The sequence below is a fragment of the Ceratotherium simum genome, unplaced genomic scaffold (genome assembly GCF_057802395.1).
Source record: "Ceratotherium simum simum isolate JZ-2026a unplaced genomic scaffold, ASM5780239v1 HiC_scaffold_43, whole genome shotgun sequence".
Lineage (NCBI taxonomy): Eukaryota > Metazoa > Chordata > Mammalia > Perissodactyla > Rhinocerotidae > Ceratotherium > Ceratotherium simum.
Window position 1 is genome coordinate 3,501,234 of NW_028261259.1, and position 19,960 is coordinate 3,521,193.

General features: G+C 41.7%; 1 long non-coding RNA gene across 1 annotated transcript; it reads right to left on the bottom strand.

Annotated features, from left to right (window-relative positions):
- Window positions 1-6,201: 6,201 nt before the first annotated feature.
- On the bottom strand, window positions 6,202-8,212 carry LOC147911418 (uncharacterized). The gene is made up of 3 exons (XR_015551117.1): window positions 8,139-8,212; window positions 6,917-7,086; window positions 6,202-6,254 (listed from the first exon to the last, which is right to left on the bottom strand). It is a non-coding gene; the product is annotated as an uncharacterized LOC147911418 (long non-coding RNA).
- Window positions 8,213-19,960: the final 11,748 nt, after the last annotated feature.

Below are 19,960 nucleotides of genomic sequence, written 5' to 3' on the forward strand. Positions count from 1 at the left end.
GGCCAGCGGGTTGACAGAAAAGATGGCCACTTGGTTTTTGTCACTCTAGTCTGTACGTGCTCATCTCCCCAGCTAACCAGACACTGGGGAAGGTGGCCCTGTGGCTGACCAGCACTAGGGACTGAGGGGAAGGTGCCCTTGGCAATATCGAGTCCCTCTTCTTCATGTGAAGCAGGGTTGAGCTGGCTCCATGCCTGACCTCACCCCCTTGGTGATGGTGGCCTTCTTCAGGTCAAAGTCATACTAGGCATCGGGTTCATGACACTGAACACATTGGCATCCTCAGGGGTTTTCAGCATGGGTGAGAGGGGTCAAAGAAGTGTTGGCTGTGCTCAGGACAGCCACACCAGGGACAGGGAAATACACAGAGACAGGAAGCAGATCAGTGCTTGTCAGGGGGTGGGGGAGTGGATATGGGGGCATGGCTGCTTCATGGGCACAGGGGTTCTGGTGGGGTGAAGCAATGATCTGGAACTAGATAACAGTGACGGTACACAGCATAGAGGATGTAGTTAATGGCCGGCCCTGAATTGTACAACTTTAAGTGATGAAAACACTAAACTTTATTGAATCTAAATTGGAGCACATAAAACATAAGAAATCATAAAACATAGAAAAGGGAAAAGACATCCTGCCCTCACAGGCAAGGTGAAGGACAGCTCTGGGGTGGGGCTGTAGCCGGGCGGGCCTTAGTTGCTGGCGATGAGTGCGGTGCTGCAGCTGCTTTAGCGCTGGAGCCACTGCTGTGGCTGATGATGGAGATCCCACCAGCTCTGTCTGTGCAACTGGCCCAGGAGCTGGACCTGGACTGGGGCTGGAAGTTGGGTCTGTCTCAGGCGATGGTGATAGACCTGCCTTCTAGAATTGGCTCCAGTGCTGAGACCGACTCTAGCTCTGCATTGTTGACAGATCGGTGCAGGAGCCAGTGATGGAAATGGCTGCTGCTCTGGAGCTGGTCAAGTGTGGAGCTGGAGGGAGCTTCAGTTCTGGGAGCTGGCGGCAACTGAGCTCTGTGAGCTGGTGCCAGAGCTGTCACTAGTCCACAGCAAGAGAAGGATCTGGGTGCCAAGTGTGGCTCTAACTTTGTAGGTCGAGGTAACTCTGCCTCTGCTGCTGGTGACCAAGCCTTTTTCTGGCTCCACAGCTAGTAAACAGCGTGTCGCGACCTTTGGATGGGGTCAGTGACATCTCCAACCAATCACGCAGCTGTCCATCAGATGGTGGAAGCACTCCAGCAAATAACATATATTACATTAGTGTTATTTCATCTCAGTTCTAGTTATATATTTATTTTAAATATAGTTAGAAGGAGAATAGTATATAATAGAAACTATTTATCTCTTTGCTCAGATTTAACAGAGCACAATTTTATTGATGTCAGCTAAAGAAATATTACATACACAGTGGAAGGCACCATTCAGTTTTTCTTCTCTCTTTCCTCCCCAAACGTAACTACTGTCTTGAAGTTAATATATGTATTCCATACACATTTTCTTTTGCAAAAAGACAGTTGTCCCTTAATTTGCTGAGATTTTTTTATGTGTCTATCAAAGATATGTTTCTGAGCAGATGCTGTTAAAAACACTGTCCTTTCAAAGTAAAGATGACAAGTCAACCATTAGTTGAGAAAGTACTTGCTTTTTAGACATCATTTTTTAAAAGAGAGGTTTGAAAATATCTCCATCATGTTACCATTGATCCTCCCTATTTGCAAGAGTTAGCACTCTATCAATTTTTAGCAAACACTGCATGAGCCAGACTGAACCAGTGCTCCTAGGGAAGGACAAGGTTAGGTTTCTGCAGCCTTTGGTCAGACATGTATGGGGAACCTATCAACACATAGCCTTGTTTTATGTTTGTCTCTTTTGAAAAGACCTTATTTAAAAGTAGACTGTAGACACATTATTTGAACTCCCAGCCAATATCACTATCCATAACCCATGCCTGAAGGAAGCTCATCTAACACAAGTGTTTTCTACATATGGCCCATCACAGGCTTCTTGTGTTTAGGGACACTACACAACACTTCCGCATTATGTTTGGCGGATCATTACAAAGAGGAAAACAGCAGCAAGAAGCAAAAAGGTGAAAAACGTACTCATTTAATAGACCAGGAAAAGGACACTTGTTGACCTGAGAGCTGAAACAAGAGTGTCAAATTCTGCCCCACCAGCTGGGAATGTGCGCCCCAGGCAACTTCAACTTTCTGCCACTCTGCACCTGTCCAGGAATTAACAGGGAAAACACACAGTGTGTGTTGGGTCATCTTCACCTGTAAATTTTAGTGACTAGGTGAATTCATGAATATCAAATTACTGAATAAGGAGGATTGACTCTGTTCTTTTGCAAAAAACAATGAGAGTATGAAACTCATACTTCAGAACTTAAACATGGAAAGCTTTCTAATCTGCTTTAAAATCTACATGAAGAGTTTCATTGTTTTGTGCCATTTAGCAAAAAATGTCAAAAACATCTTCTGGTTGGTTTAAAAGAACAACTGATTGACCTCAGGAATGGCTGTGCATTCACCATCTCTGATTTCTCTCATTCTCTCTTGAACCCATTCCAGTGAACCCCCACTAGTCCACTACAACTCTTTTTTCCCAAAGCCACAGGTGACCACCACACGCGTAAATCCTACAGTCATTTGTCAGTCTGTGATTTACTTCTGATCTACCAGCACCCTTGACATAACTATTCACTATGTATGTTAACAAAGTCTGGTAATAGCCAGTAAATTATTTTGGGACAATCAGATATTCATTTGACAAAATATTAATGTATTCTATTTGGTCTCATACCACTCCTTAAAACTCAACTCCAAATCTGAATATAATAAACAATAAAAGTGTAATGAATATTAAAAAGTATTAGATTGTTTTAAAAAGATTATAGAACATCTTTATATCTTGGATAATAGACAGTCTTGCTAAACGAGACTCAGAAAGCAGAACTCTAGTTGATAAGATTCATAAAACTAACTACAGCAAAATACAACTTAGTAAGACCAAAGGCACCGTAAATTAAGTAAAAAACAGAAGAAAACACTCCAACATGTAATCAAGGGTTTCTCTGCAGACTCATATGAAGAACTCCTGTAAACTAATGAAAGACAAACTTATCCAGTGGAAGTGTGGAGCAAAGGATACTTAACAGCCAAACAATTCTCAGTGGAGGAAATATGAAATGCCAGTAACCAAGAAGTGTTCAACCTTCCCAGAGATGACAGGAAATACAAAATAACCAACAAAGAGACATGCCTTCGATATCAGATTGACAAACATTTACAAAGTTTGTTTCAGGTGTTGCCAGCATGGAAAATGAACTAATTCCATACAGTACTGAAGCACAACTTTTGGAGAACAAATTGAAAATACCTGTTGAATTTTTCAAATGAGCATTTTCTATGACTCAGCAGTTCTGTTTATTAGTATCTGCCCAGGAGATACCGTCACACAGATGTAAAAAGAAACATGTATAAGAATACTCTTCATAATATTGTAATAGCAAAAAATGGGGACAACCCAAACGTGCACCAAAAGAAGAATGGTTCCACAAGACATAGTTTATTCATAGTAACGTGTCAGAGTGACAAAGAATGGAGTAGATCCAAACAAATTGTTACAGAAGTATCTCCCATATAGTTTTGGGTGAAAAGAGGAGGCTGCAGAATGAGGTGCATCTTATACCATTTTCTTTAAACACACAAAACAAAAAGAAAATAATATTTTTTCTACAGCAACAGATATATGTGGGGCTGTGGTTAAAGGAGACTTTAGCTTGACCCATATATAATTTTAATTAATTAATGTTTTACAAAGGTACTGCTTCATATATTATTTGTATAATGAGAAATTAAAATACATAAGACTAAGTTCATTCTTTCTTACTAGAGAATTTCAGCTACCCCAAAGTAACTAAGAAATCAGAAAGTCCACAGGAAAATGTCAGCATAGGTGGGGGACAACTGAGCTTGGCTAACATGAGCAGACATTTTTCACACATTAGGGGAGCTGATATTTTGCTGTAGGACCATCTTTGCCATGCAAACCTTGGGACAAAAGTGCAAGTATTTGCTACAGATACAGCCAAGATATAAAACCAACCAGTAGTCTTGAAAATAAAACGGAAAAGCCCAGTTGTCACTCTAAATCTACCTCTTCATTGGCCAAAACCAGCTTTGAGGCTGTTTTAGCCTGCTTCTCCACGAACAAGAGCCACAAAATTGACGGGCCAGCATCACCACCTCGTGGCTCTGCTTCCCGTAGCACGGTTCATCACCGTACCCTTTGGCCCCCAAATCTCAAACAAAGAGTTCTGTCTTTTGGATATCCCTTCAAAGTTAAATGTTTTAGAAATACAAGAGACCCAAGTAGGGTTATGGATTTTTTAATTCTGACAAGTCAAGATTTTTTAAGAGACTACTATCTATCATCATTGCCAGTTTGTAAAAGAACAGCTATTTAAAACCAAGAAATCAGAAAGGCCATAAACTCATATCAGAAGACAGTCCTCCTTATCAAAGAACTGTTGAAAGTGGTATACATTTCATAAATACGAACATCCCATAACTATATTAATAATTGTGATCATTAGTTAGGCTGTTAAATAGGTCAACTTGACCAGGCCATGAGGTGCCCAGATCGCTGGCTAAACGTTATTTCTGCAGGGTGTCTGTAAAAGTGTTTTTGGAAGAGATTAGCAGTTGAATTGGTGGGCTAAGTGAAAGCAGATTGCTCCTCCCTGTTGTCTGTGGGCCTCATCCAACCTTACTGAGGGCCTGGAATAGAACAAAAATGCTGAGGAAGGTTGAATTCCTGTCTGGCTCTCTCTCTCTCTGCCTGAAGGTTTGAGGCTGGGACATCAGTCTTCTCCCGCCTCTGAACTGGAATCCTTATACCATTGTTGTTCCTGATTCTCAGGCCTGTGGATTCAGACTCAACCACCTTCCAGCCTTCCTGAGTCTCCAGCTTGCAGGACTGGAAGGTCATGGCACTCCTATGTCTCCTACTGGTTCTGTTTCTCTGAGAACGCTTGATTAACACAACTCACATTTACATACTTCTCCTTTATCAAAGTGTGTCTCAGCTTTATCAATAAAGGCAGAGCTGGAGACAAGGTCTTGTACATAGATACTTAATTTGGGAGGTATTACAGGAGTGAGAGAGCAGGGAGAGGTCATGAGTAATACTGTCCTTCTCATGGCGCAGAGGCAGCTTCCTTTCGATCCTCATTGATCAGACTGGCCAGACGACTACCTGTCAGGTTCCAGGCACACCCCAGGAAATCCACTGCAGTTCAAGTCTGTCCTTACTCCTTCTTTTGCACATGGCCTGAAAATTGGCTCAGAGAACTTATGCAATTCACCAGAGATGTACTCAAGTCGGCCTGGCAGAAGAGGCATAGAAAACAGGCTGACACATGTTCTGGGTTCCTTGTACATCAGATTTTATTCTTCCCTTTACTCACTTATTCTTTTCAATAAAAATGTATCAATATCTCCTACCATGTCTTAAATAATGATAGCAACATTTATTGAGCGCTACTATATGTTTGGTAATGTTTCTGCTTTATAGGTATTATTTCATTTAATCCTCACAACAGTGTTGTGAGGTAAGTGCTTTAGTATCCCTCACTTTACAGATAAAGAAATAAACACAGAGAAGTTAAATAATGTGCCTGGAGGCCACACAGTCAAGAAATGCCAGTGGCGCCAAATATGACTCCGGATTTTGGGCTCCTTCCTAACTGCCATCAGATGTCAACTGTGTTTCAGCTACTCTGCTTCCAGTGTTTCAGGCTCATGATGGGGCATAGAGAGAAAGAGAATGCACACCGGGAGACAAAAGTGTTGCCATCCCAACCCAACAGAGTAAGTCGGATGGAAGTGGGCACCCAGGTGCCATCGTGGAGCATGGAGGGGTACTCTCAACCCAGTTGGGGGCCACTGAGCTGGACTCTTGAATGACAGAAAGTGGAGAAGGGGCCATGTAAGCTGGGGAGGAGTCCAGGGCAGCAGAAATAACAGAAGAATACCACTGGGAAACACCACAGAAGTGTAATGGTTTCAAATTTCAGTGCACACGCTCAGGTGGCAAACCATGCCATTGTCTTTTTTCTTGGGACCTTAAAGTCTATTAGGATTCCCCATTCTCTAGGTGTCAGAAATAATCTCCTTCAATTCAGAGGCTGAGTCCACTCGGCCCTGGGACCGTGTCCTCAACTGGGGGCTTCTGTGGAGCCATGGTATGTATCTGGCTGAGGACAAAGGTAAAGAGAAACCATCGTTACTCATCATCAGTCCACATGTTTCATGCTGACACTGCCCACAAGGGGTCCTTGACACAGAATGACCGACTTGCTTAGGTAAGCCTGTCTTATCTCCTGCTTCTGACCTTCTGACCTCCTTCAGTGATGGCTCTGCTCTCTGCTCTCCTTCACTGACAAGCTTCTCCCAAAGACTCTCATCACCATGTCTCACTTCTTCCCTCCCAGTCTTCATTCACTATTCAACACACAGTGATGTGTATTCTGTTCCTACCACACACCCAAAATGTTCTGCTAAGATCGCCACTGGGCTCCACCTTGCTAAATCCAATAGATGCTCTTCTCTTCATCTTAGCTGATTTCCTGGCTATATTCAACTTTCATGACCCGACACTTTCCTACTTTTCTTTCTACAAAGTTGACCACCTCCAACAGTCATCCCTGATTTTTCTCTCATCTCCTTGATTTTAGCTCTCCCCAAACATTTAATCTATCAACAAGTTCTATCAATTGTATTGTCAAAAACTACACATCAAGACTATCAACTTCTCTGCAGTTCCGCTGCTAACACAGTGGCATATGCTACAATTCTCTCTCCCCTGGATGAGTGAAACAGCCTCTTCACTCATCTCTCTGCTTCCACACTTGCCTCCAACAATCCAGTCTCTGCACAGTAGACGTGGCATCCTCAGTTCTGTGCAACATCTCATCATGTCTGGCTCCAGGAAAATTCAGTTCTGTTTTTCTTATGAAAATCTTTGGTTTTGTAAGATATCCTTGATGTTTTCTGGCATATAGTTTTATTTATCTTCATTTTTACTGTCAAAAGACACATATAATCACACACACACACACACACACACAGAAACTCTCATTAAGGGCCTATTACTTGTAAATCACTAGCTTGATATAGTGAGACATAAAAAGTAACCTCATTCTTTTAAAAAGTAACTTGATAACAGGGACTCTGGCTTAAGGAGCCTAAGGAATTGGTTGGAGAAAAAATAAACAATGAAATGTATAAAGAGAAAAGGTGTAAAACAACGGTCCACCATAAAATATCATCACAAGAATGGAGCAAGATTAGTTGTCAAATTAAATATGAACAAATTATTCTGCTACAGAAATTCACAGGAAGGAAAAATACTGGAAGCTGGACTCAAAAGAAAAACTTCAGGAAGACCAGAAAATAAATTTGAATTGGCCTCTGAAGAATGAGTAAAAGATTTATAAAAGCACAAAGAATTAAAAAGTCATAAAAGCTCAAGTAAACTAGTTTTCCTAAAGAAGAAATTATGTTTAACAAATTATAAGCACTGAGTCATCAGAAAGAAGGCTCACAACAGAATGAGGTCAGCTCTAGCAAGGACCAAGAATTTCAGGGTGAGAAGTCTGACTGATTTTATAGGGCAATGAGAGCCACTTAAGCATTCGATGTAGGGCTTCCTCATGATCAATGTGGTACTTTAGGAAGATTATTCTGGCATGGTGTGCGACTGAAGGATGAGAGGAAGATGCCACTAATCCACCTCAGCCTCCCTATAGGAGCTCTCATTTTTTTTTTTTTTACATAAGCTTTGGTGAACAGTTATCCTCCAACAACAGTTTCCTGGATGAGCATCTCCAGGATGGTCATGGCTGCACGTATCTTGCTTTAATTGGAAGAGACCACAGAGATAACTAAATCACAGGCTGACACATTTATGATGAGACTGAAGAAGACAAAGTCTTTTACTTCAGCCTGTGTCTCACTGGGAAAGCAGGAGGTGCCCTCCACTCTGCTCCCTCCTCCCCTACATCCAGACAAAACACCAGCATCTCCAGGCCACCTCCCTTTGTTCCAGTCAGGTTCATCTGATGCTGTTCCTTACCTTCTCCTTATATCTGACGTCACTGCTCATGCTATTAGGTCCTAAGACTTTGGGACTTCAGCTCCTTTGGCCTTGTCTTTCTTTGGCTATGACAGCAATGGTCATCTCTTTACAGCTGAGACAAAGACCAATTATTTGCATCCTTGGTCTCTCTTTTAGGGCTTCATCCTCTGGGGCAGATGCTACAGAAAGAAGAATGCTGAAATGCTCTTGCTATGTGATGACAATAAGTTATTTCTACTCTTCAAAGCCCTGTAGATCTATGGGCAGGTCTGTGCATTCCGTAGAACAATATCTTGAGAATGAATCTCAAAATGCACTCACTCCCCTTCTGTGCCAGGCATAAAATATACCCGCCAGCAGAAATCTAGGGGATTGCAACTCCAACACTTCAGTCTCAAACTTACCTTTAGTTTATTAAACACTTTAAAGGATATAACAGTTAATGATGTATCTTCCTGCTCAAATATTATCAATATCTCCTAATATTTCCAAATAAAATCCTTTGGGAGGAAAGAAACTAATACTTTGGGGGATGTCTTAGGTACCATTGCGGCCCTCTCTTCTAAGCAATTTTTCTATACATTATTTATTTCATCTTCTAAACAACACTTTTAGGTGGGACTATCCCTCGTTTTACTGATGAGGAAACTAATGTTGAAGAAGGTTAAGTAACTTGGCCAAGGTAACACAGAATGTAAGAGTGGATTCAACTCTCCAGCCCCATCTTCACTGTATACCACCCGGCCCACTCTGCCTTCACATGGCATCTGCTCCGAAGAGTGTGGCCCCAAACAGCCTCTCCAATCTAGTACACATTTTCCTATATTTTATTTTGTTATATATAAACCACAGTTGTTTGTCCAATCTAATTTCAAGGATTTCAAAACATAACATCATAGAAAAACCAAATCCAGCAGCATTTGCTAAGCTGAAATACACATACAATTTTTACAACCTAGCAATTCTACTCCTAGGTAAATACCAAAAGAAACATGCACATATGCTCATCAAAGACAGGTACAGTAATTAGAGCAGCACTACCTCACACGAGTCAAAAACAAAACATGGGCATAAACCCAAATATTCTATCTACAAATAGAAGGGGACAAATATTTCTACAAGGGAAAAATATAAATAGCAATGAGGAATTAAACTGTAGCCATACACACGTATGAATCTCACAAAACATAATGCTGTGTGAAAGAAGCCGGGCACGAAAAAGTATATGCTCTATGATTCCATTTATACGAAGTTCAGAAACAGGCAAAACTTATCTGTCCCACTGGAAGCTGGGACAGAGGTCATCTGCCCCCAGGTGGAGGGGAGCAGATATGACTGAAATGAGATGACGCCTCAGCACAAATCAAGGTTGTGGCACCAAACTATATTACAGTCATCATAGTCTTCACAGGCATGACCTCACGCTGGAAAAAAAAAAAAAAGCCAGGTTTACTAAAGAACATTCTTCTTTTTTTGTGAGGAAGATCAGCCCTGGGCTAACATCCGTGCCCATCTTCCTCTACTTTATATGGGATGCTGCCACAGCATGGCTCGACAAGCAGTGCGTCGGTGCGTGCCAGGATCCAAATTGGTGAACCCCGGGCCGCTGCAGCGGAGCGCAGGCACTTAACTGCTTGCGCCCGGGGCTGGCCCCTAAAGAACGTTCTTGATGGAGCAGTAAATATTATTATTTTTTTAATTTTATTTATTTATTTATTTTTCCCCCAAAGCCCCAGTAGATAGTTGTATGTCATAGTTGCACGTCCTTCTAGTTGCTGTATGTGGGACACGGCCTTAGCATGGCTGGAGAAGCGGTGCCTCAGTACGCGCCCGGGATCCGAACCCGGGCCGCCAGCAGCGGAGCACATGCACTTAACTGCTATGCCACGGGGCCGGCCCATATGTTATTACCTTTATTAAATCTTGACCTTGAATATACCTCTTTTTAATATTTTGATATAATACGTAGTATGTGATGAAATGGGAAGTAGGCGGGAAGCACTTCTGTTACGCACTGAAGGACAATGGCTGTCTTGAGGAGAAGCACTTGTGTGACAATCTGAGCTGACCAAGCCACTCTTGATAGAACGTCATTTTTACTTAGAAGAACGACTGACAAACTGGGGTTATTCAGTTTTGGGTATTTGGCACACATTTTCTCAAAAATTACCTCCAAGAGCCTATCACTTCAAGGAAAACAACTGATGGTATTTGTTGACAATGACAAAATTCAAGCTCTCAGCCAAAATTATGGAAAACTTACACTTGATACAAAGAGCTTGACAGCTTTCCACTATGTAAGACTTTTCTCATAGGTCGGGGGTAGTGTTAAGCACTATATGGTATTTTGTTTTGTTTTGTTTTCATATAATGAAACGTGTCAACACTTGGAAGATCTGCAGAACTCAATGAGCAGAGGTCTAGAATAGTAATTCCTTAGAGATGGAACAGTGGTTGCTTGGGGTCGGATCAAGTGATGGAGTAGGAGTGGGGAGAGATGCTAATGTGCTCGGGGTTTCATTTTGCGGTGTTGAAAATGTTCTAAAATTAGACTGTAGTGATGGTTGTAAAACTGTAAATATTCTAAAAACTACTGCACTGTGTACTTTAAGTGGGTGAATCGTATGGTTTGTGACATATATCTCAAAAAAGTTATAAAATAAAAACTCTACCACCGTAATAATATTGTAACATCTGGAGTTTATTTAAAACAAAAACAGGTTGTCAACACAAAGGCCATGGTTTGCTGATCCCTGTCTTATTGTACAATGTACCATCATCTTTGAGTTTATCATTCTAGAACATCTATGGTGTCCAGTATTTCAAAGTCTATCTTTAATCTACTATTTTTTATTCGCCCAACATGCCCTCCTTTTATCTGTGCATCAAAAAATGTTCTTTAAAGTGAGAATTGCCTCTATTAGTAAACCGAGCTTACTTCTAACCAACACTCCACAATCAACACACACAACAACAACAATAAAAGATATCAGCTGAGGGTACAGTCATCTGAAGACTTGATTGAGGCTGAAGGATCTGCTTCTAAAATCACTCATGTGGCTGTTGGCACGAGGCCTCCGTTCTTCATCTCAAGGATTTCTCCATCTGTTGCCTGAGTTTCCTCATGACATTTCAGCTGACTTCCTCCTGAGCAAGAAATCCAAGAGAGAGCAAGGAAGACACCTCAGTGCCTTTTCTGACCCAGTTTCTGAAATGTACAACATCACTCTCTCACTTTTCTTCTATTTGTTAGGAGTGAGTAGTCAAGTTTTGCCCACACTCCAAAGGAGAGGGGAATTAACCTCCACCTTTGAAGGAAGAATATCAAAGAACTTGTGGACATATCTTAAAAACCACCATAGCCACTCCTGGCAGTATACAAACAGGCTCTTATCTCCCTGTGGGAAGGCAGAGAAACTCAGGACCAGGCCCAAGAGACTTAATGGTCAGAACAGCCACAACTCCAAAGACACCTTCCAAACAAAGGTAGGTCTGCTGTACTGCTGTCAGCCCCAAGTCTGCTGGGAAAATATGGATGGAGTTATCTAGATTGATGTCCCTAGAAGATCCTGAATCCTCCAGATTCCCCTGAACCCTCTGAGCCTCCAGAGCAGCCCACTCCTTTCCATTATGCACTCAACCCTCCTGTCTCCCACTTGCTTGAGATGATGCAGAGGCTGCTTCCCCACAAGACAATGTTCACCCACCCACCTCCATCTCCAGTGGATGTGCATATTCAGGATCTGGCCTCTTCCTGGGACTACCAGGACTTTAATCCCTACAACTGTGATTTAATCCTCAAAAATTAGGATTAAGTCTGTACAACATGGGCCAGCTGCTGACATTACATTGAGGCCTGCTATGGAGCAAAGCGGACTGTGCCTTGCTGGAGCTACAAAACCTACCCAGCATGGACCAGCATAAGTCAGGAGAGTTGTGTGTGAGACTGGAGTCTTAGGTGCTTGATCAAGAGGACTGGAAATATAAGTTGAATATGGAGAGAGTTGGATCCATTTGCAAGCTCTTTCCCAGGATCTACAGGGATTCAACACTTACTCATCAAGAAAATGAATAGGCAAGCTAGATTGGGGAAAGAGCCTCAACACATGTATCTGACAAAAGATCAGCTATGAATATATAAAGAACTCTCTATAACTCAATAATAGTACAGACAATCCAACTTTGGGTGCTGGGACAAAAAATCCTGGAGTAGATAGTGAACAAAGAAGAAATGGCCAGTGAACACATGAAAAAGTTCTCAACACTCATAAGTCATCAGTAAAATGCAAATTAAATTCCCATGAGATACTTCCCACACACCCATTAGGATGGTTAAAAATGAAAAGACCTGACAACACTGCATGTTGGGTGAAGATGAGAAACAACTGGAATCCTCTCATATTTTTGGTGTGCAAAATGGTACATGTCACTTTAAAAACTGTCAGGCAGTGCTCTAACTGGAAACCTGGCAATTCCAATTCTAGGCATAAGCATCCAAGAGCAACAAAATTGTATATCCACAGAAAGCCTTGTACAAGAATGCTTGTAGGAGTTTCATTCACAAATAGTACCAAAAATTGAAAACAGTTCAGGCGCCCATCAACAGAAGAGAGATAAACTGTGGTATGGTCATATAACAGAAAACTACTTTATAAATGAAAATGGATTGAATTATAACACACACAATAACATAACAGGATTAACTTCTGCAGTATTACATGCTGAATGAGGAAAGCCCTGACACAGACTAGTACACGCTTGCCATTAGTACATACTTCCATTCAGAAATTCTAGCAGACAAAAGCAATCTATAGGGATAGAAATCAGAGTAATGGTTGCTTTTGGAGTGGGGGAACTGACTGGGAAGGGGTACAGGGGAACTCTCTGGGTCTGATGGATATGCCTCTATATTTTGATAGGACTGTGAGTTACATGGGTATATTTACTTGCAGCAAAATTGATTGAATTGTACACTTAAGATCCATGCATTTCACTATATGCAAATTATACTCTGATTAGGATAAGGCAATTAAAACCTACACTCATTTTTCCCTTCCAAACTTCTTCCTCTTACCATTTATCTTAGCGTCACACATCACTCACCTTCAGTTTAGCATTCCTTCAAGCCCCAATTCATCCCCAGACTCTCTCTCCTCTCCCTGCCACTGTCTCTCCCTCTATCACCAAAACCCTTTGGAATCCTTCTCCTAGAGAACTCTCAAATCTGTCACACCTCATTTCCATTACTAATGACCTGGGCTTAGTTCACACCCCTAGACTAATGAAACAGACTCTTTCATAGCTGGACTCACCTCTTTTCCTGGGACTCTCTTTACAAATGCCAATAAAGTGCATCTTCCTAAAATTCCTAATTTATTATGTGTCATTCCTTCACTAAAATCTTCCTTCAATAGATTTACACTACCTGTGAAAAAGACTATCTAAATTCCTGGCAGAACAACATGGCAACAGCTACCTAGTATAGTCTGTGAGTATGCACCAACAGATTTCATGTCCGAAGTAGTCTGGTCCCTAAGCAGATGCTCTGGCAGTCTCATCTTCTGTCTGGATGAACTATGCATTTATGTGTCAGGTTCAAGCTATACATAGCTTAGATTTCATAATCATCTCAGTTCAAAGTGGACAAATTCTCATCCTCCTCCTTTAATGCCTCAGTGAAAGGAGATCCAACTCCAGCCACCAAGACTCAAACCCTGGAGGCAACTAGTTCTCTCCCCACCCCTCATCAGCCAAGCACCAGATGAGACAGCAACAGTCCTTCCCATTTAGCCTCAACAGCATCCATCGAGCTGACTGGCTGCCTTGTTCTAATGTCAGGACTGTAGTACTCCTCTCAATTACGGCTGCTACTCTCTCAACCGGTTTTCTTCCACTTGGAATGCAAATCCTTAGAGGACTTACGCCTCACACATTGGGTCATCTTGTATGGTTCAGATTTCAGCATCCCAGAGATTCCCACTTTCCCTGGTAGCACTATAAATCTGCTTTACATTTGGAGTTTTGTATTACCAATTTCCAAAAAGATTAGCTTAAAAATGAGGACTCCCAGTGATCAAATCCTTCAACTTCTCCATTTTTATGACTCACTTACCATCTCAGGTTAACATCAGAGGTTGGTCTCCACATCCCAGCAAAGGCTTACTTTCATGTCATTGAAAATGTCTCAGCAAAAATTGAACTGCTCTTTGTTGGGGCTGCTGTTTATAAAAAAGAAATGGTCTAGAGCATGGCAGGTGAGAAGATATTACCTCTGAGATGCCTTCTAACACAGATGTTTTTCTAATATTCAAGGTGGTGATTAAAGATGGCCATAAATTGACACTCCTCCCTATTAGAGGTGTGGGCCTATGTCAGTCTCCCCTTAAACCCAGGCAGGTTCTATAACTGCTTTGACCAACAGAATACTTGCTGTGCAAGATGTTGTGCCAGCTTCCAGGGGCCCAGCTCCTTAAGAGACAAGCAGCTTCCATTTTGCATCTTGGAACAGTTGCCTTGGAGCCCTCAGCCATGCAAAAATTCCAACCGTCCCAAGGCCGCTGCAAGGAGACAGACGTAAGGAGGTCCTGAGACCACGATAGAGAGAGATGCTCAGCCTGCCCTGTGCTGAGTGTCTCCAGATATCACAGAGCATAGATGAATCTTCCTCACTGTCTTCTGGTCTGAATTCCTGTCTCACAAACTGCAAGGAATATTTATTTATCCAATGAATATTTACTGATATCTACTATATCTACTATGTGTCAGGTTCCACTCCTGCATGCAAGCAGCACTGGTGAACAAAACTTCAACAGTTCCTGGTCCTCTGATCTCTCTGGGAGCTGACAATGAATGACAAAATATAAAAAATAGTGCTGGCACAAGCCAATAAGCCACAGTTGGGCTCTGATGAATTAAAATGGTCTCAGTGCACAGTGTATACATACATGCAGTGGAGTGGTGGTGGCAGGAGGTGGCAGCTCCCACGACCTACTGGGATCTAGGCATGGAATCCAGCACTGGCAGCCATAACTCTCACTCTCCCATGGGGTAAAGGAGTCTTGCTCTCTGTAAAGACACACAGTCTCAAGCCAAACCCTGGAGGCTCGAGGCCCTTCTTCTTCTTAAAAAGAAGCTGAAAAAGACACAGCTGCCAACTGGGGCTAGGTGCCCTGACCTCACAGGAAGCCGTGACCTGGGGAGGCGTGGAGGCGAACATGAATCTGAACTAAATCTGGCCCTGAGATTCTGAGCATATGATCACAGAACAGAGCATCAAAATATCATAAGATCTGGTTCTTGGGCTGAGAGGTGCGGAGGACAAATACGATGCGGCAAATTATCAAACCATAAAACCGGGCTTAGACAGAGGGAAAGAGACAACCTATCCATAAAACTGTGCATCTGTTCCCAGATAACATGTGAAACACACCTCACTGAATCTAAACACAGACAGAACTTCTCAAGTCTACCTAAAAGGCTTTGGTTTACACAGAAGAAAAGCTGTAGTACTATTTTAGTTAAACAAAGTTTGTGTTTTGCAGTGTGTCATCTGTGGAGAGCTTTTATTCTTGTTCCTATAGTGTCTGATATTAAGCTATGGTGGGGAAATAAACCCAGCAGCCTGCCAAGCACCAAGAGAGTCTGACAGTCATGTGCTACTTATGAGTCTACTTTAGCTGGCTGGCAGCGCAAAGTGGCAGCTCCTGGGGAGGACTATGGGGGCCAAGTCAAGAGTGAAGATCGGGTCTCCCTGCTGGAGCCCACTGTAACTCTCTAAGGAATGGGACAAAAGCTACTATAAAACTGCAAGTATTCTCACACACACGATTTGACTACCTTAAGACAAAAATGAAATAGATGAGTGTTTTCATTAGTAAGTAAGTTTTTCATAACGTAGATCGCAAGTAAAATAATTTCCTAACATACGTCTTTTAAATCTAGTGTATGAATGGAATATATCAGGTGACTTATGACTTTTGCCTCACAATCTAATAGTGATTTAAATTAGTATCCAGGATTCAGCCATTTTTATTCCTTTTATGAAAAAAAATAAATAATTGAAGTAAATAAATGTCTAACTCCACAGTTTGACAAGAACGTCAGCCTGGAGGCACATTGAAGCCAGGTGTAGTTTATGAGTTCTGAAGCTGGAGTGTTGAGTTTCCCGACCTTGACTCTGCCCAGGCACCAGGTGTGAAACTTTGGGAGGCGTACTTTGCTTCCTTCTGTGCCTGTTCCCTCATGTGCTCACACACTACATTGGCATTCATATATTACATTCTAGCAGGGTCTTCTAGAAATGAAACTTGAGTAGTAGAGCAATACTTGATAAGAATGTATTTTATTTTGTTTCTTCTTCAAGAAAATACAAGAACATACTTTTTACTGTGGCACTCCAATGGAGGTGCCCCTAAGAAGTCATTTTCTAGTATGGACTGGGGACTTTGGTTTCAACTTTAAAATAGGTAATGTAATCTTTCACAAGCTCGGAAGCAAACAACTGTATTTAAATGGAAAACTTCCACCCGGGAAGAAGCAAACCTACCCCAGGGCTGCATTGGTTTTGCAAGTGCCCCCTGACGCCGGCGCAAGGATGCAGGAAGCACCTCCTGCACGCTGTCGCTGTCCACCCCGGGACAGACTTGGGGCTCGGTCCTCAAGTGAGCGGAGGACCCTGTCTGTCCACTCAGCACCAGCAATGCCCCGCTTTCCTTCCTGCAAACAAGCCGGTGCAACAATCTGGGGCCCCTCGGGCGACTGCTGCCACTCTGCATTACCCGCCGCTGCAATAGCAGCATCCTCCAGCGCCTGCCGCTCGCTCACCTCCAGGTGGCCCGGGACCAGGAGGCGGATAGGGCTTAGGAGGGGCGGGGTTCTAGGACTGGGGCCTTTCCCTGCCCACCCCACCGCGCCTGCGCCTCAAGGGTGCGGGTGCGAGGTGCACGGAGGTGGTGCCCTGTGGTGGGTCGGGTGCTGGATGTGGTCGACCGGGTGTGCTTGCCGCCTCCTGCCTGTTCCAATCCTCCGAGCTTTCCAGCCGTCACGGAGCCCAACTCTGGTCACTTCCTGCCGCCCCCTTCCGCTGGTGCCGCCTGCGCAGCAGGTGCCAGCAACCAGCTCTCGCGGAGTCTCCCGAGGTCAGCTTCCATCTCCCCTGCCTTCGGAGAACGCCATGACGCCTCCCTCGCCCAAAGTCCCCTGGCGCCCGGCTGGCGGTAGTATCGCGCCGCCAGAATCACCTCTGCAGCTGAGACAGTGAAACCAAGAAGTGAAAGGAACTTGCTTCAAGTCACAGACCCAAATGCGCCCAGCTTGAAGCTGATTGCAGGCCGCCCGCCGCCTTCCACCTCAAGTGCATGCCGCCCAAGTTGAGTGCTCCTGCCGGGCGCCTTGTGGCCTTTACCTGAGCTGTTCTGCTGTTGCTTAAGCCTCAAGCTAGCGGTGGCCATCTCTACAGAGGACCTAAGTGACTTGTCAGCCCAGCTTTGTCTCACAGTGAAAACCTGGGTCAACATTTAAACACCGTAGATGTGTCCTCCAGTTCTCCACATACCTTTTGTCGAAAATGGCTTTACTGAGGTGACTTACAAAAAGCCTGTACATATTTGAAGTGTACAATTTGATTATTTTAGTGTATGTACGCATATGCTCCTGAAACTGGCCACCACAATCAAGATGTGAAATATAGCCACCACTCCCCAAAAGTTTCTGCCTATCTGCCCATTTGCAATTTCCTCCTCCCAGTCACAGACTGCCATATGACCACTCATCAGATAAATTCATAGATCTTCTCTTTCCGCTACTATAGATTAGTTTGCATTTTATAGGAATTGTATTATGAATGTTTACTCTGTGCTTTTGGGAGGAGTGAGAGATTGGCTTTAATTATTTCTGAGATTCAGTAGTGTTGCTGAGTGTAATTGCCAATAGTTCATTTCCTTTTATCACTGAGTAGTAGTCCACACATGGATATACCTGTGCTTTCCACAGTTTGTTTATCCATTCACACATTGTTGGACTTTGTACAGTTTCCAGTTTCTGCCGTTTTTTTTTTTTTTTTTTTTTACAACAAAGCATTCACCATGGTTCTTTCATTTTCTTACTATTCATGTTTTGAAAGTTCTTTACATTATCGGGATATGTCTTTCCAGTTATAAGTGACTCAATATTTTCTTTTCCAGTCTGTGGCTTAAAAGCATGTTTCAGAAGCAGACTTTAAATACTTCAAAAGCAAACTTTTAAATTTTGATAAAGTTTAATTTATTAATTTTTATTTATAGATTGTGCTGTTGGTCTCCATATCTAAGAAATTTTTTCCTAACCCAAGGCCCTATCCAAAGATTCTGTCCACTTTTTCTCAAGAAGTTTTATAGTTCTAAATTTTAAATGTCTATGTCTATGATGCTATGCTGTATTAATTTCATATATAGTGTGAGATATGGTAGAAGTTAATTTCTTTGCATGTAGATACCTGTTGTTTCAACCATTTGCTGGAAAGACTAGTTTATTCAACTAAATTGCCTTGCCAATTACGTTTTTGGAAAATCAATTGACTTTCATATAAATGTGAGTTTATTTATGGTAATTTATTCTGTTCTATTGATTTATTTATCTGTATTAACAGCATTGATATCACATGGTCTTGATTGGCCATAGCTTTATAATAATGTCTCTGGAAATCAAAGTCATTTAAATCTTCAATTTTGTTCTTTCTTCTCAAAGTTGGTCATTATCCTATACCACTTTGTATTTTTAAATGAATTTTAGAAATCAGTTTGCCAGTTTTAACAAAAGAAATTGCACAGATTTTGATTGGAGATTGCAAATGAATCTATAGATAAAACCTAGGAAAAGGATTTTGACACCTTTAAAAATATTGAGTCCTTCTGGATCTGTGAAAATGGCATGTGTATCTGCATTTACTTATGTATTAGTGCTGTAATTCTCTCCTCTAGAAGTGTTAATGTGTAGTTTCATTAACAGTGTACAGGGCTTGCAAGCACATCTTTGGTCAGATTTAACTCCTAATTATTTCATACTTTTATGCTATTGCAATAGTATTACTTGGTAAATTTTTATTTGGTTTATTGCTTAATATATAGAAATAAAATTGGATTTTAGTAGATGGATCTTATATTCCTGAAAACTTAAGTTCATAAACCTGGTCCATTAGCTAATCTATAGATTTTATTCAGAGACAATCATGTTTAATAGTAATAAAGACTATTATCTCTTCCTTTGATCTGGATGATTTCTTTTTCTTACCTTAATTGGTAATAGCTAGAACTCCCCAGCATAATTCAGTGGGGAATGGATGGTCTTTTTATCCACAATGAGGCTGGGTCAATTGATAGTCACATGAGAAAGCATGAACTCTGACCCTGTCTCACACAATACACAAAATTAATTTCAGAAATTTTCATGGACTCTGGAATGTGAAAATGAGATAACAATACTATCAAAGAAAATATAAGACAATGTTAATTGTAAGGCAAAGATTTCTTAAATGACAAATAATAGCTATAAAAGGTTAATAAATTAATTCAATTTAATCTAATGTATAAAAAGGTAATCCTATTTAATTTATAAATTAAATTGAATTAATTTGTTACCTGTTTATAGCTACTGTTATTTGTGTCTCATTTAAGAAATCTTTGCCTGCCCTTACAATTAACATTGTCTTATGTTTTCTTGTAGTGATAGTATTATTGTCTCATTTTCCACATTCAGGTCCATGAAGGTTCTGAAATTAATTTTTGTGTATTGTGTGAGACAGGGGTCAAGGTTCATGCTTTTTCATATGACTATCCAATTGACCC